The following is a 26,056-nucleotide window of genomic DNA, read 5'->3' on the forward strand; positions in this document are numbered from 1 at the left end:
ACAGTCTCCATTACACAACTACTGTACATCCCCTTAAATGAAAAGTCGCGATACAAAATCAACAAATAGAAATTTATAATGCCTGAAGTTAAATGACATGTTACTAGATATGACAGTCTCCATTACACAGCTACTATACATCCCCTAAAATGAAGAGCCACAAAACAAAATCAACAACAGGAAGAAAAAAGAAATTAACAACACCAAGAAGTTAAATAACATGCTATTAAATGACTAATGTGTAGCTGAAGAAATGAAAATCAAGAACCTTCTTGAAGATAATGATGCTACCGTATGACATACGAGTCATTGAATGATTTAATCAGAAGAAAGTGTTTTGAAGAGATGAAACTAACAGAGAATAACAAAACCCATGTGATATAGTTTCCGCTAATCTTTGTTGAAGTGTGTCTCCTCCAGACAATAAGCAGATGGGTTTTGTTTTTTAATCAAGTGTACTACTCTATGATGTTTGATTAAGCTTAAGCCATTTACATTCAGAGTTTAATATACATGGGTGTTACGTTGGTCCTGTCATTTTAGGAATGGGTTGTTCATTGGTTTAGTCTTCTGTTGTCATTTTACTGGGATGTTGTTCCCGTTTGCCTTTGGTTTTGGTAGGTGCTATTCCTCTTCTCTGCCAAGAGAACATCTTGAAGTATCATTTGTAGGGCAGGTTTGGAAGAGGCATATTCTTTTAGCTTTTCTTTACTGTGGAAGAATTTTATTTCATTTTCAAAGGCAAAAGAAACCTTTGCTGGATATGTTATCCTGGGCCGAAAATTTTTTTCTTTTAGCATCTGAAATATGTCACTCCATTCTCTTCTTGCCTGTAGAGTTTCCTGTGAGAGATCTCCTGTAAGCTTAATTGGCATTCCTTTATATGTCAATTGATTTTTTCAAGTGCACATTTAAGGATCTTTTCCTTATGTTCAATTGAAGAGAGCTTGATCATATGTCGTGGTGAAGATGGCTTTTGGTCAAGCCTGTTGGGAGTTCTGTGCCCCTCCTGGAACTTGTTTCCCAATTCTTTCTCTAGATTAGGGAAATTTTCCTTTATTATTTCATTAAATACATTTGCAAACTCAGCTTCTCTTTCTGCACCTTCTGCGACTCCCATAACTCTTATATTTGGCCTCTTAATAGTGTCTTTCAGTTCTTGAATACTTTTTTTTGGCCTGATCCAGCTCTGCTTCTAGCTTTTTGTTTGCTTCCCCCTGGTGACAGGAAATACCTTCCAATTCTGAGATTCTTTCTTCTGCTTGCTTCATTCTATTTTGGAGACTCTCCACTGTACTCTTAATTTGCTCTACTGTGTTCTTAATTTCTGATATACCAGCCTTGATTTGCTTTATTGCTTCCTTAAATTCTTTGAACTCTTGCATGAGCTTCTCATTGTTGATCAGAATCTTTAAAATGAGTCTTATGGATTCTGTGTGCCCCATTTTCTCAATGTCTTCCTCAGTTAACTCTGAGATTGGCATAGGGTTTTGCTGCCTTGCAGGAGAGTTTTCAGCAATATTCATTGTGCCTTTGTCTCTTCTTTTGCTCTTGATCATTGTACTTCTGGTTAGCAGAGTCTTCTCCTTGGGGTAGGTTTCTAACCTGTGTCACCCACAGGTCTACAATGCGATTTTACTTATTGCGGTTGGTACACAACTTTTCTTGCAGCCACTTGTGCCACTTCCTCCAGCGAGTTCCAGGTCTGGGTTCTTATGTCAGATTTCCACTGTGGTCTCCACAGCCCCAGCTCTTGGCTCACCACTCACCAGCTTCTGTGATACCGTGGTGAGGCTGCACCGTTGTCTCTGCAACTTTTCTTCCACTTCCGGTTGGAGCAGGTCCCAGGATTAGAGACACCAGGTGTCCTATATAATTAGGTTGTTGGTGGCGCTGATCTTGTCGGAACCTGTTGGACATTAGGTCTGGGTGCCACACGGACCTATTTTGACCCGTACGATGACCCAGTCAATATTATTTTCCTGCTGGACCAGTGCAATCTCGGACTTCAGCAAGTTCTCGCGAGATCAGCACATGCACAGTTCACTGTTGTCCCCTGCAGTCCCAAAGCTATTGCCACAGTGCTCAAAATGGCGCCTGCTGTAAAACCACTAAGTTCTTGATTTGCTGGCTGTCAGATCCGAGGGCTATCCCAGACCTGCCCTAAGTGGAATCCGTAGAATGCATGTCGTTGCAGTTCACCCAGACAGAAATGAGCTCACTCCCAGCTCAGCGCATGCTCAGTCCTCTCCCTCGCCCTTTCCTCCTTATGCAAAATGGCGCCCAATTTAGCTCTAGGGGGCTGACTGGACTGTGAAATCCACTCTGTTCTCGCACTGCCCGTCTGAGATCTGCTGCTCTGTCTCTGCTCCTGGTCAAATCGAACAGACCAGCAGAATGGACAGTTCTTTGGGTTCACCTCCCAAGCTCCCAGTGAAAGTCCCTTCCCACCTGGTTGCTGGTGGAGTTCCAGCTGCTGTGGAGTTCAGATCGCCGTGCTGGAATATCAGTCTCTGTAACACCACACTGTTGTGTCTGCTGCTTTCCTGTGTCTGTCAGTCTCCAGGTGCCCCTCTGCTGTTCTGTCCTTTCCTATTTCCTGAAATATGTCCTCTCTGCTTCATCCTGGTTAAATGTTTTTCCATCTGTATAAACGTGTCCTTACTCTATTCTGCCATCTTGATTTGTACGGCTCAGCTGTTTCTTACTGGGCCCCCTTCAAGCCTGCAGGTTGCTGAACTATACTGAGTTCTTGTGGCACAGTATGGGAGAGTATGATCTCTCCCAGTGAGCTGGGGCTGGCTCCAACTAGCTTTTGAGAGTCAGCTGAGTGTGTCTGTTTCCAATAACAAGGTGAAAGACATTATGAAACTGATGCAATGGCTCAATTGGCTAATGCTGGCGCTAGCATCCCAGATGGTCACTGGTTTGTTCATGTCCCAGGTGCTCTGTTACCCATCCAGCTCCCTGCTTGTGGCCTGAGAAAGCAGTTGAGGACAGCCCAAAGTCTTGGAACCCTGCACCCGCCTGGGAGAGTCAGAAGAAACTCCCTTGCTTAGGTTTGGCTCAGCTCCGGCAACTGTGGTCATTTGGGGAGTGAACTAATGATTGGAAGATCTCTCTCTGTAAATCTGCCTTTCAAATAAAAATAAAATCTTTAAAAATATTTATTTATTTATTTATTTATATTGGAAAGGTAGATTTATAGAGAGAATGGGAGACAGAGAGAAAGATCTTCCATGCGCTGGTTCATTTCCCAAATGGTCACAATGACCAGAGTTGAACTGATCCAAAGCCAGAGGCCAGGAGCTTCTTCTGGATCTCCCACGCAGGTGCAGGATCCCAATGCTTTGGTCCATCCTTGACTGCTTTCCCAGGCCACAGGTAGGGAGTTGTATGGGAAGTAGAGCAGCTGGGATTAGAACCAGCACCCATATGGGATCCCAGTGCATGCAAGGAGAGAACTTTAGCTAGTAGGCCATGATGCTGGGCCTAGACCTGTATTTATTTCTTGTGCACACAACTTCCCATTTAGTTGGAAGGGGAATCAAGAGAGGATTGCTTTGGTCTGCTTGGTGGTGGTGACCATTAACACTTTCTTTAATGTTCAGGTGCCTAGAATTTGGTCAATGGCTGCTCTGCAAAGGAGTAGTGTGAAGAGAGAAGTGTTTGAACACCTGCATCTCTGTCCCTTGCTCTTTGGACAGCAGATCCGGTGGGCCAATCACAAAAGGCTTGGGTCTATGAAATCTACAAGTTTGTAAGTCCCTTGTTTATGATGGCCAGGCTACATGAGCAGCATTTTCAAAACAGATTGGATTTACTTTCCATTCTTGGCTGGGCTCCCCAAAGTCTTTCGTTGTGGGGTAAAGCCAGGCTTTCACTGATGTGCCTGCTCAAAATGCTAATTGGAGTATGAGGGCTGCATCATCATCTCTCTGGAAACAATGTCCAGACCTATCTCTCTCCTCCTAAGTCATCTGAGAGACCAAATTTGAACTTCTTTCATCAAGGCCAAATGTCAATCATAAGAAAAAATCTATATGAAATTTTAATTGCAAGATGTTCGGTGCAAATTTAATGAGTGAAATAAGAGAGCTGAGAATTCCCGCATTCTCGGTTCATGCATAATGTTGACTTAAATGGGCTCTCTGGAGGAGGAGAGAATTGCATTTTTAGCATTTACACACCGAGAGAGCAAATGGCGTGGACCCTGAAGGTTAAGGTCATAAATCAGAATCATTTAACTGGTTGTGAGTGATTGCTTTTAGGTTGTGATGGCAAGGAGTGCTGGCTGCATCCACAAATGATTACGCTGCCTCCGATTATTGAAACGCTACTCAATATTCATCAATCAGTGGTCATTAATCCCTCTCCTCCCGCAATAGTATCTGTTGGGTTTCTAAATAAATTTCCTACCTGCTAATGGAGATTGAAAGTGGCTGATGGGCACCAGCTCAGAATTGAAACAGGCGAGCGTATCCCTCTGCCAGACTTGGAATGGTGTTTTTATGGAACCTGAAGTCACTTTGGACAAAAGATGTCCCAGCAGAAGCTGCTCTTTGCAAAAGAGAGATGATTGAAGCAGTTTCCTCTTTAATACTTATCATTTCTATAGATGGCAGCCTTGATGTTTATGTCTCAATCTTCAAAATTTTGCTTGGGACTAAACCAAATGAGTTCAAAGCTTCCATTCAATTGTTTGCTCAGCTCCTGTTTACCTACAGTAATTGGAAAAGGAGTACACGGTGCGGCGAAAGGCCATGGCATTTATTGGATAGCGTGGGAGTCAGCCAGGGGAGGAAATGGTAATTGGAGCGTCAGTCACTTGGGGTAGCAAATTTGGGAAGAAATTGAGAAAGGAGAATGAGCGTGAACTCCCAGGGACGTGAAACTGCAAAGCAGTTTCATTACCATGATCTCTTCAAGTCCACGTTCATTTTCTCTTTGCTGTGTTGCTGGGTTGGATTCATCAATTACAAGTGATGGTGACCAGGCTTCTGGGTAAGTCTATCATGTTGATGCCAGTAATAGGCACCGCTCTGTCATGTTGTATTTTGAATCTGGTAGAAAACGAGATTCGTGTGTGTGTGTGTGTGTGTGTGAAAGACGCACCAGATAGATGTGTCTCATGCCTAGTTTCATCTTGAAAACAAAACAAAACAAAACCTAACCAACCAACCAAACAAAGAAGTAACTTGGACCTTGGAAGGAATCTGGAAATCAATGCTGTTTTCAAGTGTAATTGCTCAAAATAATAGTGTAGATGCTTTTCTCTTAACAGTATTAGGCCAAGAGGACATAAACATTTTAGCAGCAACAGGGCCTCCCTCCTCTCCCTTCAGCTGAAAGACAGAAAAGAGAGCAAGGAATTTTCTGTAGGTTGACAGGTCTACAATTGAAACCCAGATTGGTCACTATGAAGGAGCACAACAGGTGTAAGCTACATCCCGTGGGGATGTTTAGATGGAGATCTGTGGTGCAGACCACAGATGCAAAAACTGGTTGAGCAGGTCCATACTTTCCTGGGACCTGTTCCAGTTGCTCTCGGCACAAATTCTCATGTCTGTCAATTCCAAAGCAACAAAATGACGGAGAAAGTGGTTCCCCAAAGCATTTTTGTATTACCTTGAAAGCCCAAAGTTGGGAAGATGAATTAAGGAAGCCATAAGCCACCTGTTCATGGGTTCCCCAAGACTCAAGTGGTATGGTGTTTTGGGGAACCAGTGGAAATGCATAAGGTGAGTCTGGCAGGCAGGCTTCCAACACTCCCATATTGGCTCTTCACCCCTCTGTGTAAGATGCACAACTCAACAACTGGAGCCAAATAATCAGAAGCAGTTATTTTCTCAGAAGAAAATATCTGCAAGGGTGGGCCTGATGGAAGCGTTTGGGAGCAGGTGTTTCCCACCCAACCTCAGGATGCTCCATGTAATTCCCAGAAGAACTCACCTTGGAAGTGACCAGTATCTTTCACCAAGCATTCATAAAATTGCTTTTGCAAATTTTATTTTCAAATGAGATGAATTTAGCAGTTGGGGAGTGCAAATGAAAAAGTGGGAATAGAGAATTGACCATTGTGTCATTACCCTAAAAAAACGCAGAACAAAATAAAGCGTCTGGAGCCATGTAGTAGACTAAGCCTACATCTGTGGCAATGACATACCATATATGTGCTGGTTCATGTCCTGATCCGGCTCCTTCTTCTGATCCAGCTCCTTGCTTATGGCCTGGGAAAGAGGAGCAGAGGATGGCCCAAGTCCTTGAGCCATATGGAAAATATGAGTGCATGAACACCGACAAGCAGAGTTCCTCTTTAAAACACCATTTGTATGTTGCTTCCACTCTGTCTCCACAGCATGACATATATAGATGCAAGTAGTTTATACCAGAACACTTTCATGAAGTAGTTGAACCAATATTTGGTTATGAGTTGAAGCAATATTTGGTTACCAAACAATCAATTACCCTAGGTAACTTCCAATAATTTAATTAATTAATTTTTGCTTATTAAAAAGAGAGAGAAAAAGAAATCTCCCATCCTCTCATTCATGCCCCAAGTGCCCACAATAGCCAGGGCTGTACTAGGTTGAAGCCAGGAGCCAGGAACTCAATCCTGGTTTCTCATCTGAGTGACAAAGACCCAGCTACTTGAGTCATGACCTGCTTCATCTTAGAGTATGCATCAGCCGGAAGCTGGAAGCTGGATTCAGGAGTGGAGCCTAAATTGAAACCAAGGCCCTCTGATGTGGGTATACGGGACCCAGGTGGGATCTTCACCTTTATGCCAAACATTGGGTCCAACTTCCAGTCTGTTTATACCCCTCTCTGCCTTTATCTTCATCAACAACAAAGATCCACCAGCCCCAGGCTGGTGAATTGCCCATGTTCAGTCCCCATGCATGCCTCTGATGATTGGCACAGCAGGAACACCTGCTTCTCAAAGTTTACTGAGCTCTATTACCAAACAGGCTGATGTCACAGCTGTCATGTTAATGTATTACTTGTTTATTTTTATTTATTTTTACTTTCTTAAAGAATCACGTTCATGCTTTATTGTAAGACCTGGTCAAGGGTCTTGTTTTAGAAAGAAGTCCAACACGAAGCCCAAGAGTCTATCCTCAAGTGGAAAGCAACAGGAGTCCAATAACTTGAACAAAGCAACAGCAGGCTCAAGTGGAGATGGACGCATCTCCAAACACGCTACTTCCTGGCTGTTCTCCCATAGAGCAGGAACCTGTCTCAGTCACTCTTCCCTGTCATATTAACTCCATTTCAGAGCAGGTCTGCTGTCAGCCACAACCAAAGGCTCCTAGGGACTAATGTACTAAAAAGACCCACTTTTCCCCAATTCGTATGTGTCTTTAATTGCAAAAATAATACAGACTTGTAGGACTTTCTGATCAATACAGAATGGTAAAATAAAAAAGTAATAAACCAACCCATAATCTTAAACATAGAGATACCATGTTTTATATTTAGGGATGTAACTTTCATATTCAATTCTACTTTCACCATTAGGGATCTCACTTGTAGAGCCTACGTGTGTCTCTATCCCATGAATTCTAAGTTAGGAACCACAAATTCATGGTCACTGACTGTATTCTATGTTGCTACTTGACTTTGGGCTTAGCCACTTACTCCATTTGCAAATCTTCTGATTTGAAACAGTATGGGTGGTTCTTGTGACCTAAAAAAGACTCTGTTAGCCCTAAAAGTGATTCGTTTCAGTAAGAATCCCACTTGTGGCTGAGCTCTCACATTGGTGAAATTGGCTTACTATGTTGTGAACCAACAGTTCTCTCAAGCATATATTCATTCCATCCCTTTAAGCCCTTACACAATCCTCTTTTGTTTTCCCATGACCTAGTCATACAGGCTTAACCTGATATGTCCTGGTGCCAGCCTCCTTTACTGGGTATCTCCTCCAATGATTTTTTCAAATTAATTTTTTAAAATTAATTTCATTTTATAACACAGTTTCATAGGCTCTGGGATTTCTCCATCCCCTCCCAATGCCTCCCCCCCCACCGCTGCTGTTGGATTTCTCCACATTGTTGCAGTAATACAGTTCAAATCCAGTCCTGATTCCTTCATTGCGAGCATGTACCATGCATAGAGTCCAGCATCTTGTCCAGATAAACTCAAAAGTTTCTAGGGGAGACCATCTCTGGTCTGAAGGCAGAGCTGGAAGAATATCATCCCCTCCAATGAAAAGCCACAACATAACATCAACAACAATTTACAACATTATGGAGTTAATTGACATGGTATTGAGTGACCAATATGTTAGAAAATGCAAGTTCTTAACCACATCCTGTGACTAGTTTATTGACTTTTCAATTTTAGTTTATACACAACCGACTGCTATACACCTTAGAATGGTGTCTTGTGTCTATTTTCATTTTTATATTTAACAGTTTATAGTGTTGAAGCATAATTTTTACTGAACTTGACGAATTTCAAAATAGTCCAAATTGGCTTATAACGCTAACAAGGCATATGTCAACAGTTGAGGCGCAGAACAGTTTTAGGAGGGGTGTGCAGAGAAATCTTCAATACCTTAGTGAGGAGTAACTAATCTTCGTGTCCTACCTAGTAAGGTATATGTGAATCCAAGCTGACCGTTTCCTGTCTGGTTCTAAGTTTTCCTTATTGGTCTCTATCTAATCTAATTTTAATTTTTTTGGGGGGGTGCTCCGGAGCGACCCTGATGGTCATTGCAAGAGAGGGTGGGGATCCAAAGTTGGAACTAAGTAAGGACCAGAGAAAGCTCCTCTCTCGAGTCCCGAAGAAAGTTTACTGTTCTTCTGTTTCTGTAGACTGCTCAGGGCTCCTGGCTGTTGTTCTGATGACATTAGATCCTATGAAGAAGGTTCTGGGCATCTTCCACCCCATGTGGGAGTTCCGAAAGGGAGTGGATGACCTCAGAGTTCTTGGCCTACGAGGGCAGTCTATTTCCCAGTGGTCTCCTTGGCAGGTGGGATACAGCCCTCCTCCAATGATTTTCAAGCCATTGTACCTCTGTGTGAATATCCCAGCTGTGTCACCAACAGAGAATGGTCTTTACTGCTCTGATCCACAGCAGGATTCCACTCCAGATAGCCACCAGAGAGCCAAAGTGAACCAGGATTAAGACAAAGTCAACTAGGAACACATCTGTGTTCCCACAACACTGTGCAAATTGTTCTAATGACTTGGTTGATGATCTCAGGACCAAGGTCACAGGAGAACCCACGGAAGGAGCAGGAAGCTTGCTTTCTGCAGCGTTCTAAGTCCCGACTACAAGGGCTGGTGTAGGTAAGATGTGGCGGTCTAGCCTGCTTGCCCTCGAGGAAGCCAAGGTTACAAGAGAAAAGCCATGGGGGTAAAGGGGCAGTCCTTGCTGTCACCAGATGGTTAGTAGTGGAACAAGATTGTGGTTCTTTTATCATTATTATTATTTAAATATTTATTTTATTCCTATTGGAGAGACAGAATTACAGAGAAGGAGAAACACACAGAGAGAGAGACATACAGAGAGAGAGAGAGAGAGAGAGAGAGAGAGAGAGAGAGAAAGATCTTCCATCTGCTGGCCCACTCCCCAAATAGCTGCAATGGCCAGAGCTGAGCTGGTCCGAAGCCAGGAGCCAGGAGCTTCCTCCAGGTTTCCCACATGGGTGCGGGGGCCCAACAACTTGGTCCATCCTCTGCCGCTTTCCCAGGCCACAAGCAGAGAGTTAGGTGGGAAGTAGAGCAGCCAGGACACAAATTGGTGCCTGTATGGGATGGTGGTGCTGCAGGTGGAGGCTTAACCTAACACGCCCTAATACTTGGACCATCTTTTGCTGCTTTCCTAGATGCACTTGGAGGGAGCTGGATTGGAAGCAGAGCAGCCCAGGCTCAAACTAGCACTTCCATGTGGGATGCTGACCTTGCCAAGTCGTGGCTTAATCTATTGCACCACAAACATTGGCCCCTGTCATTCTTTTTTCGCCACAGCACAGAAAGCCGAGGGTAAAAAGAACCCATTAGTGGAGCTGAAAGGGGAGGCACACGGCTCACGCAGCAGACAAGAGCTTGTCCCTAGTGAGCTGGGGTCCCTGGCTTTCAGCTGGGACAGAGGGTGTCTGGGCAGGTGCAGGCCAGAATTCTGCTCCGTTCTGACTCATTTGCAAAACAAACACGCAGCCAAATCTTCAGGCTTTTCTATGGGATTGATCCGACATTGACTTTCTGGTTTTCAACTCTGTTTCATAAGAAGCGTGTTGAATTGATGTTGCTGTTGCCGTTAGCGATGATGCGCTCTGAGAAGAGCGGCACATTATCGGACAGGTTTCATCCTGTCAAAGACGTCCTCTGATCCTTGGGAAGGCTCCACTGTTCTGGGAACAAAGCAAGAAGATTATGGGGATAACCTCACACATCCCTGCCCTGCCAGCCCCGTCGGCTTCCTACAAACTGCATCCCTTCCTATGATTCAAGAGATCCTTGGCTTTGTTCTGGATGCCTGGTACTCGTGTTTCCACTTAACCGGCTAAGGCTGGCTGTGACAGTCTCAGGGAGGCACAGATTTCCCGCAAGTGAACAGCTTTGGGTCCTGAAGCCTCCATCCTCCACCCCTCCAGAGGGCCTCAGCTTTGTTGGTGCCACCTGTAACACAGGACCATCCCTGTTTCCTCCTGAATTGCCTCTCTTTGGTCTTGTGGCCACTTGATTTCAGGCTCTATGCTTTTGAAAGAGACTTTGCTCTTTATTTGAAAGGCACAGTGACAGAGAGATGGACACACACACACACAGATCTTCCATCCACCGCTTCACTTTTCAAATGACCACAATGGCCAGGACTGGGCCAGCCTGAAGCTAGGAGCCAGCAGCTCCATCCAGGTCTCTTACATGGTTTGCATGGGATCCAAGCACCTGGGTCACCTGCTGCTGCTTTCCCAAAAGCATTAGCAGGGAGCTAAACTTTAAGCAGAGCAGCTGGGGTGTGAATCAAGGCTCACAGGGAACACCTGCTGTCCTGAGGTTAACACTAGTCCTGAGGTTATGAATTCCTAGAGCTGGGATGATCAACCCCTTTGGCTTTAGGCAGGGAGTGGGGAGTGGGGCTTGGTTTAGTTAAGCTTCTGTCCCATTTTCATTTAAATTCCTTCCTTCGTTGCATCAAGATCTACAGAACATTTACCGCATCATGTATACCGCACTAGACACAGAGCTTTTCTCACCTGTGGAGTGCTTTGGGGATGCTGCACTCACCCCTCTGTGTAAGCTGCAGACATCTGAGGGTTCCCGTGATGCTCCCACTTCCCCCGGAGGGGGGTGGGATGCTTGGCAAATGGGAATCCTGCTACGTTGTCCTCCCAAGGAAGAAGGTGTCTTCCCTTTCTGTTTCATACTGAAATGGAAACCAATGTGAGAATACTGGGGGCAAGTCTTGGGAATCATGATAAAGAATGTTGGGAGGCCTACTGAAGGAAACTGACTTGGAAAGCTCAGGAGAAAATGAGTCCCGCCCTGGATTTTCTCTGGAGGGAAACATTTGCTTCTTTCCAACCCTCAGCTGCAGCTCCCCTCACCCTTCAACATGTCCTGTATGTTGACTTGGGACAGAGTACTTATGGGATCCAGAACTCATGCTTTTCCCCAAGGCTGCCAGCTTCTGGGAAGAAGCCCTTTTCTCTTTCCAACACCCCCCTCTGGAGGAGGATCGGCCAGCTGCCAGCAGGAAGGGCTGGATCTATTTTGCCCATTCACAGTGTGACTGCTTCTCTAGTCGCTTCAAGAACAGAGTAGGTGTGGCTGTTGGGCCGGTGGTTCAAGATGTAGCTTAAATCACTTGTATTTTATTATTAGAGAGCCCTGGTTTGAGTCCTGGCAGTGGTCCTGACTCCAGGTTCCAGCTAAAGCACACCCTGGGACGCAGTAGGCGATGGATCGCATAGGTGGGTGCCTGCCACCTGTGTGGGAGACCTGGCTGGAGTTCTTGGCTCCTGGCTTGCGTCAAGACCATTGCTGGCTATTTGTGCATTTGGAAAGTACTAGCCAGTGGGCAGTCTCTTTGTCCATCTCTCTGCCTCTGTAACAACAACAACAACAACAACAGTAAAACTGAGGATGGAACAGGAATGTGTGGGGAGTCTGAGAAGTGTCCCTCAAAGTTTGGAGAAGTTGGGAGCATAGGAGGAGGGGGAGTTACAAGCTGGCCAGCAAATTGGTAGACAAATGTGTGTGTGTGTGTCCTCTGGGGGCTGAGTGGGCTCCAAGAGGGTGGCAGGATTGGAGCCATCTGGGAGGGTCGGATGGGAAAGCATCACATACTTGAGTCAGGAGATTCCAGGAAGAGCAAAGAACACCAGCGTCCCAGTGGGGTGAAGGGACAGGGACAAGGGGCTGCCAGGAACATGCACAGGGCACTGTGCGTTCGGCAGCCCCTGTAGGGCATCTCTGAAGAGTGCATGCAGCTACCATTGGATGGAGAACCAGCCCCTGGGCCTGGGCGGGGCAGAAGGCACAGCCGTGTGCATCCTTAGAAGCTCCCAGTGACTTCTTGTGGCCTTTTTGTCCCTCATTCATCTTCCCAGCCCTTTGGCAGGAACCCCAGGAATGAGCCTTGCTTCTCTTGCACCCAGGTTGCTCGGCCCTCCCAGGACTAGGAAGTAGCATTGCCTTCTTAATCCAAGCCAGGTCCTTGTCCTGAGTCCTTGATCTCATGCCTTAGAATGGGTAGCTTTCTCCACCTTTCCTTTCTCTCTCAGGCCAACCCACCTGCTCCCTGCCCTTCTGTGCAAGCTGAGTTGTTTGGACTAAGTGATCTCATGGGTGCTTGCCGTTCTGAGATTCTGCTACCTGTGGGGTCAACACCCCTTCTGTGGGTGCTAACCCTAACCCTCACCCTCCCATTTCTTCATGGGAGGAAGAGAAAGTGTGTACCAGGGACACAGAAGTGTGAGTCTCCTTGGAAACAGAGGATGGAGCTCTGCTTCTTTCACTTTCCCCCACTTTGAGTTACTGCACCCATGAGTGTAACCTGCTCATTGCTGTTTTACATGATTGGGATTTGGGGTGAGACTGGTATAGCTAGCGTCATGGATGGGGTGTGGGTTGAAGAAGTGTCTTAAGCTGCCTTGGAAATTCCCCATTTCCAGTGTTCTCCCTAGGTTGGTTCATTGTTGTGGGATGCGAGAGGCATCATGCCGGACAAGTCTAGGATGTATTAACTACATTTGGCGATGGCAGGGCCCACTAGAAGTTAGCAAATGACAAGTCCACGTGGCAATCCAGCCTGAATTGAATCCCTGAGAGGAACAAACGGTCTTTACCATGAAGTTTGTTAAACTGAAGACCTTTGCTCCAGCTTCCCCAGCAATATAAATCATCCTAGGAGACATGCAGCGAGCAACCTGGACACACTTACAAAGCTGCAAACATTCACCTTTCCCTGGCTTCTGTGCCCTCATTCCATTACTCCCAGGCCTCACGTCTCCTGAAACTCTTAAAAGTACACACATTAGAAATGCAAAACATCTTAGCATTTGCATCTTCGCTGACTTGTCCAAGGAGTGAACAGACAGTGAGGAATACAAACGCACAGGGGCCATGCTCAGGGGCTACCTGCCCTTGGAGACTTCCTGGGAAGCCATAGAGCAAGCAGGGACTGGGGAGGCAAGAATGAATGCAAGAGCCAAGAAAGCACAGGACCAAGACAGTGAGCCCCTCCCTATCATGGGCCTTTATGGGGCTTGCAAGGACATTGGTTATACAACAACACAATACTGCATCCTCTGAGGTTCCAGGTGATGATAGGCGAGCATCGTAGGTGGACCGAAAGGACCACCTAAGTGGGCGAGACATGGCTTTCAAGCCTGTGACCCTAAAATAGCTTCCTAAGACCACAGCATAAGGACTCATTTTGGAGTTGATCAGACCTGAGTCCCCTGGGCCTGGATTGGCCAAGAACCTCCTGCACATCCACCATGTTGGAGTTCTCGGCAGGTGCAACTGCTCCTTGCACTTGGCGGGGAGAAGGATGCTCCTGCTTGGTACAGGCCCTCCACAGAGACCTCTGTTCATCAGGAGGTTTTTGCTGGTATGGTTCACATGGGGCATACTGGGCTGGTGACATGGTGACATGGCTTCCTCCACGCATGGTGACAAAGGCCTCAGAAAGACGAGGACCGCATGGGTTTTCTGTGGGCAGGGAGGTGGAGAAGGAGGGTGCACTGGGATGCTCTGGCTACCCAGAAGCACAAGCCAAACCCTCGCCCCACGCATTTAGCAAGCTCTCAAAGCACAAACCCTTGCCTGCAAAAAGAAATACTGCTGGGTGCAGAGAGTAGCACAGAGGAAACGTCGGAGTGCAGCTAGGGAGTTATGGCTCTTCTGTGCTTCCTCTCCTGTTTCCTCTGAGTAACCAAGGGAGATGTCTATGCTGCAGGCCTGGCCCCGAAGGACGCTCCCCTCTCATCCGGCTGCAATCTGGCGTCTCACTGCACTGCTCTGTCAGGAGGTGTAAATTAAATCAGAGGATGCAGGCAAGAGGTTCCGCACCTGGCTAACACTTCTTCCTTGTCATCTCCTTAATCCTTTTAAAGAGATCCCCAATTCAGCGTTTTTTGGGTGTGTGTGTTTACAGAAGAGGATGTAGAGACCCCAAGAAACAAAGAGGTTTGCTTAAAAGTCTCTTTTTAAAAATTTATTTATTGGGGCTGGCACTGTGGTAGAATGGGTAAAGCTGTTGCCTGCAGTGCTGGCATTCCATATGTGCACTGGTTCGAGTCCTGGCTGCTCCACCTCTGACCCAGCTCTCTGCTAAAGCACCCGAGAAAGTGGTTGGACCCCCTGCCTACACAATGAAGCTTCTGGTTCCTGGCTTTGGATCGGTCCAGCTCTGGCAATTGCTGCCATTTCGAAACTGAACCAGTGGATGGAAGATCACTCCCCCCTGTCTCTGCTACTCTCTCTCTATAACTCTGACTCTCAAATAAATAAGAAGTTGCAGAGTGAGAAGGAAGGAGAGATGATCTTTCATCTATTGGCTCACTCCCCAAATGGCCACAATGCCAGAGCCGGGCCAGCCTGAAGCCAGGAACCAACAGCTTCGTCCAGGTCTCCCACGTGGGTGCAGGAGTTCAAAGTACTTGAACCATCCTCTGCTACGTTTCCAGGCACAACAGCAGCTCGGACTTCAACCAGTGTCCAAATGGGATAGCAGTGCTGCAGGCAGAGGCTTGGCTTGTGATGCCGCATTCAATATTGTCTGAACTCATGGTTAAAAACAGCCTCCCCTTGCCACTTCCCCCAAGCACAAATGACTACATGGGTCTCACCTTCCAGGAGAGCCACTTAGGAGCCCACGTGCCGTATTTCCAGGAACTCAACGTCTCCCAGCTCAGCCCTGGTCATCCCATAGGCTTTTTCAAGGATTTCAGCACCAAGTGGAATTTGGTACCATTTCAGCAGAACCTGCAATGTCTCCCCATAGCCACATGATGTCGCTGTTGGCACTCGCTCCTGTTTAATCTCCCAGGCCTGGCAGGTCCAGATCCCAGTCGATGGACTCTAGGGACTTGCAGAGCCTGAGCCCCACCCGGCTGGGCTGGAGGACTTTGGGTGGCGCTTCGCTCCCTGACAGCCCCCTCCCAGGTCCCGGCTCACCCCGGATCCTGCACACGGGCCTTCCCTCTGGGCTGCACACTCTGGAAGGCTCATTCAAGAGCACCTCCTCTCCTTCCCCCTTCCAGGAGAGGCTGTCCTGGGGGAGGGGCAGCCCTCTGCAGGGAATTCTGGGTGAGGGTTGCAGTTCCAGGCTGATCCCTGGGCCTTCTCGCAGAGGAGGGGAAAAGTTTGAGTTCCAGCGTACTTCAAGGACTGGCTTTTCCTCAAGGGGTTTCTGGGTTCTCTGCTCTTCCGCAAGGGATGGCTAGGGTGCAGCTCTGAGCTGCAGACCTGTAGGCTGGGGCCAAGGGGTCTGGTCTCCAGGTGGTGGGGTGACATAGGCACAGAGTGGGAAGACCTTGCCCACCAAGTCCACCCGTACAGGACCGTATAGCACACGAGTGCTATTCTATTGTCTTATTTTCTGCTTTGGTCTTTGGCATTTTGCCGCTGGTCTGGTGGCTTCCAGAGAGCAAACCTGGGGTGGATGACTGTGGAAGGAGTCCCAGTGCCTGGGCTGCGAGAGAGTCTGTTTTACAGAATCATGGATGAAGGGAAGAGCTGAACATATGAATGGCAGTGCAAGGAATGCTGGGTCTGGAGGGATGGTGATGTTTGGGCAGGGGGCATGACCATTGCTGAGGCTACAGAGTTCTGGCAAGTGCCAGGTCGTGTGGGATCTTGGGAGCCAAGTGAGATGTTTTGCTCTGGGGAGTTACAGGATGCCATGACCATGTTGGTCTCCAGGGGCTGCCCTGCAGCTGCATGGGAGTCACTGGGAGAGGCAAGGAGGCCAGCAGAAAGCTCTTGTTGGGTTTTGGGCAATAAGGCTTCCATGAACCATGGATGAGATGGGGCTGCACCTCGGAGGCAGGTGGGGTTGACGGTCAGAGCTCTGGGCAGGGTAGCCAGCCGGTGAGGCTGAGGCCACAGCATGGGGCTGAGCAAAGCCACCTGCAGGGATGAACGCAGACTGCAGAGAGCTTGGGGCAGAGCCATTGGGTGTCCACTGGAACAGGAGGCTGAGAGATGCAGGGTCAACCAGGACTCCCAGAGGGAGCCAAGAAGATGCTTCTGGAAATGAGGCACCCATAGGTCCAAGCGTAGCAGCAGCAGAGGCAGCAGCAAGATTAAACCAAAGACAGAATGGACATGGGGACCCAGTGTGGTGGCTCAGCATGTTAAGCTGATGTCTGCCACACTGGCATCCCATATGGGAGGTCTGGTTGGAGTGCCTGCTGCTGTGCTTCTAATCCAGCTGCCTGGGAAAGCAGCAGAAGGTGGACCGAGTGTGTGGGTTTCACTGTGGGCATTTGGGGGTGAACCAAATGGACAGAAGGTCATGATCTCTCCCGCCCCCTCTGCCTTTCAAATCAATCAGTTAAGCACTCAATCAACAAGACGATCTGTTGGGCTTGACCAACCAGTCCTTGAATTGTCCTGGAGGAAGACTGTGGAGCTGGAGTAAGGGGTCAACCACTCTTCTACATACACGCATGCCTCGCTCCCACTTACCCACTTTGCATTCAGACTGCTGCCCCTTGCATGCTGGCATCACTGCCTCTACCGTTTTGCACTTCTGTGTCCATGCAGGCCCAGGTCCAAGTTCACCTCTTTCTGTACCCTAGCTAGAGGTGCTTAAGACAGCGAGGGCATGGCCATGAAAGGGCTAGTGCCTGTGGCAGAAGGCTGAGTTCTCTAAGAGCTAGTTGTAGAGTCTGGCTTCCTCTATCCAGATGTGACCTCTGCTTTCTGTAACTGCTGTTACAACTCACCCCATGGCCCTCCCAGCCATAGCCCTGAGTCAAGGACCGTTTGGGTTTCTGGCTTCCAAACCTCTGAGCTAAAGCAGACCTCTTTCTTCTGTAAAACTGGTAAAACAGGCATTTCCTCATAGCAACAAAAGGGGGCTTGTGCAAAAGCAATGGAACCCCTCGACATTTCCTCCAGCGAGGGGGCCCCTGTCAGTTGCAGGACCCTCTTGCTCAGTGGCTCAGGGGCTCTGAAGGTGGGTGGCGGAGTCTCCCTCGTCCCCACCCATCTTGCCACCTGTTACCGTATTGGTTTCCTGAAGGATCCTTAGAGGCAGAACTGCGACTGAGGGGAGATTGCTTAACTGGCCCTTTCCTCTTTTTATCACCTCATCCCACCACTAAGAGGTCAGAAACTCCCAGACAGGTCATGGGGCTTCCTCAGGCACTGTCAGCTGACCTCCCTCCCCCCTAACCTCCCCTCCAGGGGCTGGAGTGGAGAAGGGGCTGCCAACCTGTCTCTGGAGGCATGTCTAGGCGCTCTCCACTGAGCGCTGTCAGTCAGAGCGGCATCCCACGCTGCCATTGATTTTTATGTCTTTCTACACTAATTAGATGTGTTATTACTAATCTTTGGTAATCACCACTAGGCGCTCGCGGGGGAGTCTCTGCGATTTCCATCCAGATTAGAAATAAGAAACATGATCACCTTTGGGAAAATGCAAGGAAAGTACATGTTATTTTAATGTTTAAATCGATAACGCTGTCCGACTCCTGCTTTGTGTGTTATTGACAAAATTTATCAAAATCCCAGCGTAAACTCCTTTCTATCTGTCTTGTCGCTACACAGGGGGGCAGAGCCCCGTGACTGACCTCTCAAAAGGCTACACGGATGGGTCATCAAAGACCCATGGGTGCACTGCGGCCCTGGGGGGCGGGCAGGGGGCTGTCAGAACCTGATTCCCACCTCCTCTTTATTTTGATTTCCATCGATTCTTTTCTTTTATCGAAGAAGCTTCAGCAGCCACGAGAAAGCAAACAAACAAATCCTTTCTTCTTCAATTAATCTCGCTTCCCACTGTAGACTTTGAGCGTAAATCCACCTGTCTACCCCAGGCAAAGGAAGTCATCGAGGGAATGGCAGACAGGATTGCATTCGTCAGGAGAGCAGAGAGGAGAGGTCCCCTTCAAGGGAGGGGAATGCAAGCTAGCACCTGCTACCCGACAACTGGACCAGACTGTGGCCCCATGAAGTGCCCAGAGTCCACTCGTTCTTTAGAAATACGCTGTGATTTGTAACCTCTCTGATCAGAAATGGTGGTGGCGGCATATGGACCCTAAATGAAATAAAGTGAGGATAACTTTTTTTTTTTTGGTGCCAGGATGAGTGAGAAGAGAGGGAGGGGAGAAACCAAACACATAGTCATTGCCATGGCAATGCTGGCACCGGGCACGGGCACAGCTTGTATACCCAGAAGGGGGGTGTTGTGTACCACAACTCAAGAGGCAGGCTGCGTTTGTGCATCTCCTGTGTGTGTGTGTGTGTGTGTGTGTGTGTGTGTGTGTTGCTGGGGGGGAAGGAGTTGCATTTAGTTAGTTGTGAAGGCAGACAGGGAGGGGGGATGCCCATACCTTCTCCCACACACCTGTCTTGGAGTCCCTGACTCTGAGGCTGGATGCATCTTAGCGCCTGGGATGGCCCGTTGTCAGTGGATTTCGGTGTGAGCCTGGCTTCATCCCAAGACGCAGGGCACTCTTGCTTCTGCACCCTCGGAGTGTAGGGAGGCAGGGATTGGAAGACATGGCAGCAGGAGGGGCCAGGGATCTGGGGCCACTAGAGATCGGAGGATGGAGCCGTCAGGGAACAAGACTGGACGTGTAAATGAAATTGAAACCGAAATATAGGGGAAACTAAAGCGTAAGGGACACTGAAACCAAAATTTAAGAGAACTGAAATCTAAGGGAAGCGACTATTCAAAGCGGCTCTGCTAGAATGGTGGGGGTCTCGTCAATCCTCAGGGCTGATACTCGAGTCACTCCTTAATTCCTCCCTTTTGTTATATATAAAGGAAAACGGAGGAGGGTCGTTCTCTTCCATAGCTGTTTTGGGCTGAGTTTGGCCATACTGTTCTCCAGGTGGTGGTCTCGTGGTGGTTGGGAGTGGGAAGTTTGAAGAGGCTGGTGTCCCTAGAAATATTGGGAGGGGTTACTTATCGAAATCCTTCTGGGAAGGTAGTTTGAGTTCTTCCAGAGGTTCACAGGAACACGTGGTCTCTGTGGGTTTGTTTTGATGACGATTTTTGTTCTTGGGGGTGGTGTGCCTTTGTGGTGGCAGATAAAGCATCATTGCAGGAGTGGATCTTCTGCAGACTCAGCATCCCAAAGCTTCTTCGATGGGGGTGCCCGCTTGATTTTGGGAGGTTACTGGGGTCACTTCTGCTCAGCCCCAAGAGGCTCTATGATGCTGAGGCTGGGATATGGTGCAGAGGTCCGAGGACTTGGGCCATCCTACTCTGCCTTCCCAGACGCGTTAGCAGGATCAGAGGCAGAGCAGCCAGGAGTTGAACTGGTGCTTGTATGGGATGCTGGTGCTGCACCTGCTAGACCACCACTTCAACTCTCACAAGGATTTCACTTGATTTATTTGAAAGCTCTCGCGTGCACACACACACACACACACACCCTTCTCTCACACATAATCTCCCATGTGTTCACTCTCCATATTTCCTCAGTGCTTCTGGTTAGCCTGGAGACAGGAGTGGGAAACTTCAGCCAAGTCTTCCCCTTGAGTCCCTGGTAGTTGAGTCATCACCTTCTGGAGCCATCACCTAGACTAACAGGTAACTGTGCATATTTATCAGGTACAACATGGTATACCGAGATGCTGTAAAGGATCAGAGAACTGGGGCCAGCATCGTGGTACAGTGAGTTAAGCTGCTGCATGTGACCCCAGCATCATTCCCTATCAGAGTGCTGGGTCCGGTTCTGGCTGTTCTGCCTCTGTCCTTGCTAATGGGCCTGGGAAAGCAGCAGAAGTTGGCTCAAGTCCCCGAACTCCTGCTACACACCTGGGAATCCCAGATGGAGCTCCTGGCTTCTGGTTTCAGCTTGGCTCAGCCTCAGCCATTACAAAGATTTAGAGATTGAACCAGCGCATGGAAAATATCTCTGCCTTTCTCTTTCTGTCACTCCACCTTTCAAATACATAAGCACACAGACAGATCTTTACAAGAAATCAGTAGGTTGGCCTCGGTGCTGTAGCGTAGAGGTTAAAGTCCTTGCCTTACATGTGCCGGGATCCCATATGGGCGCCAGTTCTAATCCCGGCAGCTCCACTTCCCACCCAGCTCCCTGCTTGTGGCCTGGAAAAGCAGTCAAGGATGGCCCAAAGCCTTGAGATCTTGCACCTGTATGGGAGACACAGAAGAAATTCCTGGTTCCTGGTTTCAGCTTGGCTCAGCTCTGGCCATTGCAGCCACTTGGGGAGTGAATCAATGGACAGAAAATCTTCCTCTTTGCCTCTTCTCCTCTCTGTATATCTGACTTTCCAAACACTGGCCCTATTTAATTCTTACTCGTCGCTTCTCCCAACAGCTGTGCCTCTGCAGACACCTCCAATGGATTCCTGTACTCTAGGTTGAGCTTAGCCTAGGTCTTCACATCTCTCTGCACACAAGGCTGCAGACCTACTCATCGATCGAAATTGGTGCATGAGGTCAACCCACTCACCATTCTTCCCCAGAGCCTTGGTCACATAGAAGGGGTTCACTGCGCATCCCAAGAGCATTGGTTACACGGGTTTATCAAATGCTCAGAACAACCCCATGAAGTAGAGACTGTCACCAACCCTTTGATAAGGAATCCATTGGAGATGTCTGCATAGGCGCAGCTGTTGGGAGAACAGACAAGTCAGAATTAAATCGGGCCAGTGTGTGTGATACAGCAGATGAAGTTGCCATTTGGGACGTGTGTATCTCACATGTCGCAGTGTTGGGAGATATTCCAGCTCCTTGGTTTTGTTTGCAGCTCTCTGCTAATGTTCCTAAAAAAGGCAGCAGAGGATGGTTCAAGGACGTGTGTCCCTGCCATCATGTTGGGAGAACGAGGATGGAATTCATGGATCCTGCCTTCAACTTGGCTTGCTTCTGGCCGTGGTGGGGTGGGCAGATGGAAGATCATTGCTCACGCTCTCTTTGTGATTTTCAAGCAATTTTAAGATAGTGCATGTTCTGGAACTGTGGTGTTTTAAGTTCTTTCTGTGCTCCTGATACCCAGCCCAGTGCAAGGGGCCTTCCTGGGTTATGCAATGAGACCAGGCTGAGCGTTTGCCTCTGCCATTGTCCGAGGCCGCCTCTGCCTGGGATTCCCTCCATCATGTTGGTCAAGGCATCCCTCTTGGCTCTTTCAGCCAGTTAGGGTTGGGTTTTCTACTTGGGGCAATAGAATGATCTTAGCTGATCCATGTGGGACATTCTCTCCTTATGAGACCACCTCAATGGCTGATACTGTCAGACAGGAAGGAGCAGCTGGGCCCTGCAGTTCTATTCTGAATTACATCCTGGTGACTCTGAGGGTCACTCTCAATGGATAGGGCAAGGTCGTCGTGGTTCTATGCTGACCCTGCCTTCCCTGGATAGGCCCTTTCTCTGAGGCTATTGCTCACGTCCTGGATGGGATGCACTCCGCCTGCCTTCTGCACATGCATGGCCTGGAGCTGACTTTATGTGCATTATGGCTTTTTTTTTTAAATTAACCTGTTCATCCTGGGAGATCCTCACAGCCATCCCTCCCCATTTGTGCACAGTTGGATGGGCTTCCCTGGGTGAAAAGGCAGGACGGTGAGGAGTGGAGCTGACACTGCCATTCCTGTTTTGGCCCGAGCCACCTTTTGCTTGGCACCCCTTCCATCCAGGCCAAGCTTCAGAGGGTGTCTGGTGTAGGGGGCCCAATCTCCCCCTTCACTGACCTTCGCTTTATGCTTTCCTCCTTCTCATCTTCGCTCTCCCTAGCCTTCCTCCTCCTGGGTTCCCCTACCACAAGGAATGGCCGAGTCTAAAATGTAACCGATGTGTGCATGTGAGGGTTCCATGCAATGCTTCCATACATGTAAGCAGGGGCAAGCACCGGAGGGCAGTGGGCTAAGCCTTAGCTGGTTGGTCTGCCTGGACCCCATATCAGAGAGCCTCTGCTTCTGATCCATCTTCCTGTTAATGCACCTGGGAAAGTATTGGAAAATGGCTCAAGTGCTTGGGACCCTGCATCCATGTGAGAGACCTGGATGGAGTTCCCAGTTTCTGAATTCAGCCTAGCATAGCCCTGACTGTGGCTACTATTTTGGAAGTGAACCATAGGACAGAAAATAACCTCTCCCTTTGTCTCTCTGCCTTTCAAACAAACTAATAAATAGACAAAACAAACAAACAAACAAAACCCAACAGACTTGTGTTGTGGAAGACCTAAGTGAAGCTTCTGGCTCCCAATTTTGGATCAGCCCAGCTCTGGCTGTTGCAGACATTTAGGGGAGTAAACCGGAAGAGGGGTGATAGTTTTTTCCTCTCTCTCCCTCTCCTTTCCTCTCCTTCTTCTCTGTTTTTCCCTCTCCCTCTCTTCCTTCTCATCCTCCTCCTTCCCCACCATCTCTTTCCCCATTCTCCCGCCCCCATCCCCCCTCCCCTCTCTCTCCCCTCCTGCCCCCTCCTGAGTCTCTGGAGTAGTGTCACTCCCAAGACTCCCCTCTTGTTCAGGATCAATGACACCAGGTGCTTTTGCACGGACTCAGCTCTCCCTTCCTAGGTACGGATGCTCGAGGGTAGGGACTGTCTTGGTTATTGCTCTAGGCCCTGTTCCCGTGGACCTGGGTTTAAAACAATAATTCCCCATGAAAGATGATTTATTAGACACTAGGATACAGGATCCAGGTGTCCTTCTCTCCCAAGCCTGTCTGTTGTAACTTCCTTGACTCAGATTCCTTGGATCTCTGATTCCCTGGTTTTTCCCCAGCACCTCACACTGTGTCGAGACCTCTTCATTTCCTTGTGCTGTTCCTTGGGCCCAACATCTCTTCCTGTCTTCTTTTACCTGCTTTTCATCCCCAAGAGCCCTTCCAAGCAAGCTGTTGTGACAGGTTGTCATCCTCCCTGTGTGGTTGTGTCCTCACAGTGGGGACCTACCTACCTGTAAGGCTTTTCCTAGACCTGTAGCATCCTCAAGGCTGGTCATGTGTCTTGTTTATCTATACAGCTCTCAGGACTTGCACAGTTGCAGGGACCATTAGCTGCTCAAATGGCTCTTCTTTCCTGTCTCTCTGGATGGGATTTGCTGAGTTTCCTGTTTATGCGCAAGAGGAGGCCGGGTCATTTTCCAGCAGTTTGATGCTAATGGGAGCAGCCAGTCCATTCCAGGCTGGGGTCTGAATTTCCCCATTAGATCTGGCTCAGCATGGCAAGGACACAGAACTCACTGGCCTGGGGCCAGGAGCACTGTCATCTACAAACCAAACCCTGGAGTGGAATGAAACCTCTTGATTTTTGTTTTTATTTATCTTTTTTCCCCTGGTGTCACCAGCAGATGGAGAAGGCTGTTTTCCTCCTCTCCACCTCCCGGCTTTTTTTTTTTTTTTTTGCAAGCACTTCTTCCCACTCGTCTCCTTACTAAAGATGGAGCCACAGAGAAAAAAAAAATAGAAAACAACAAGGAAGCAGGGAAAGTAAAGTGGAAACTGGAGGCAATGAGGCTGAAAAGACACTTAAGATCACAGTATTAGAGACTGGTGGGCCCAGGGCTGGGTGAGGGTGCAGATGTTTCATAGTAGGATGTTGTCATCGGAAGTCAAATGGACCAGCACAGGTGATGACTTGAAGAAAACATTGTGCATTATGCCCTCCCGGCATGTGAGGGAAGTTTGGATGGTCAAGCCTTGAGGACCCTTCCACTTCCATGCGTTCCTTGCGATGTCCTCTGTCTACGCACGTTTGGCTCGTTCAGCCTGCTGCAATGCAATTGTACTCTGTGCTCCGAGCGACTGGGTGAAGTGCAGAGGAACAGTGACAAATATTCACGCGGCCCCGATGCAGCTGCCATTCGTCAGTGTCGGGATCTGAGTTGCATGCGCAGACACTTTGCCTCGCGATCCATAGATTTGGTCTTGGATGTCAAGTGAACCTAAGCCTTCCCTTTGGACATAGGCAGACCGTCAGATGTGTACCGGCTTAGCTCCATTTAACCTGGTCTCCAGGGCAGCGCTTCTGTGTCCAGGCTGATTGATTTTTCAGCCTGAGAATGATAGGAACATCTTCCTACTGTCCATCAGCTCAGTGTGCATCTTGCAGCAACACACGAATCTAAAGTGTTGTCGCTGCTGCCTGGGATGTATTCTCAGCTGGACAATACCTGGGCATCCTGTTGAAGTACTGGAGTATGGGTGGTCTTGGTGTCTTTGATCTGTGTCTGCCATGTCCAGGAGTACCACCACCAGTGCTGAGCCATGGTGGCCATTCCGCTTAGTGTGTGGCCCCTTTTCTTGTGCCTGGACCAGAAGAAGATCACAAGAACAACTCATTGCAGGATGCACTTAGAGATCAGGGCAGGAATGAAGTTGATGGCAAGAAGAGACCAGAAGGGCTGGTGCAGTGGTGTAGTAGGCTAATTATTAGCCTTGTAGTGCCTGGATCCCATTTGGGTGGAGTTCATATCCTTGCTGCTACATGTCTGACCCAGCTCCTTGCTTATGCTCTGGATAAGTAGCAGAGGATGGCCCAAGTCCATGGACCCCTGCACCCACGTGGGAGACCTGGCTCCTGGCTTTGGATTGGTTCAGCTCTAGCTGTTGTGGCTATTTGGGGGAGTGAACTAGAGGATGGAGGATCTCTGTCTCTCTCTCTCTCTCTGTATCTCTCCTTCTCTATGCCTTTAAGGTTAAAAAAAAAAAGAGTGCCATAAACATAGGGGCTTCTTCCTTGCTTCTCTCCACCTCTGGTATTTACTTCTCATCCTGGGTGCTCCTCAGCTTACAAGTGCACCATTCTAGTTACGGGACCATCTTTTTCTTGTGTGTCTTCTGTATCACCTTCCCTTAAAGTGGTCTGCCTCTGTGTGCGAATTTACCCCTTATTAAGGATATAAGAGTAGAGCTCACCTAAAGACCTCATTCTATCTTGATTCTCTGTGTAAAGACTTTCCACACATCAAGTCACTGTGAGGGATCAATGGTTAAGACTTCAATCTCTCTCTCTCGACATAGAGCTTCCCTGAGAGCAGTCCAGAGGGGTAGAGGCCGCTCACACTTCCACTCTCACTCTTGATGCTGAACATGGATTTTTTTTTTGCCTACCTGGATTCTTCTTCTTTTTCTTCTTCTTCTCCTCCCCCCTCCCCTCCCCCACCCTCCTCTTTCACATAAGCAGGATTTGAAGTGGAGCAACTGGGACTTAAACTGTGCCACAACCTTTGTCCCTGGTCCCGCTGCTTCTGAAGTTTGTTGACTTTATTTAATCTCTCTTGATTGGCCTGAGTTTCAGTCTAGGAAGCAGAACTAGCTATGCGTGGGATAGGGATCCATGATGAGAATTAGGCTAGATTTAGAAGGGGAATCGTAGCCTTTTGGAAGCCCCGGGGATGGGCAGGGAAGTGGAGATCTCTTTCTTTCTGTCTCTCTGCCTTTCAAATAAATT

Source organism: Ochotona princeps, chromosome 24 (genome assembly GCF_030435755.1).
Source record: "Ochotona princeps isolate mOchPri1 chromosome 24, mOchPri1.hap1, whole genome shotgun sequence".
In the NCBI taxonomy this organism is placed as follows: domain Eukaryota; kingdom Metazoa; phylum Chordata; class Mammalia; order Lagomorpha; family Ochotonidae; genus Ochotona; species Ochotona princeps.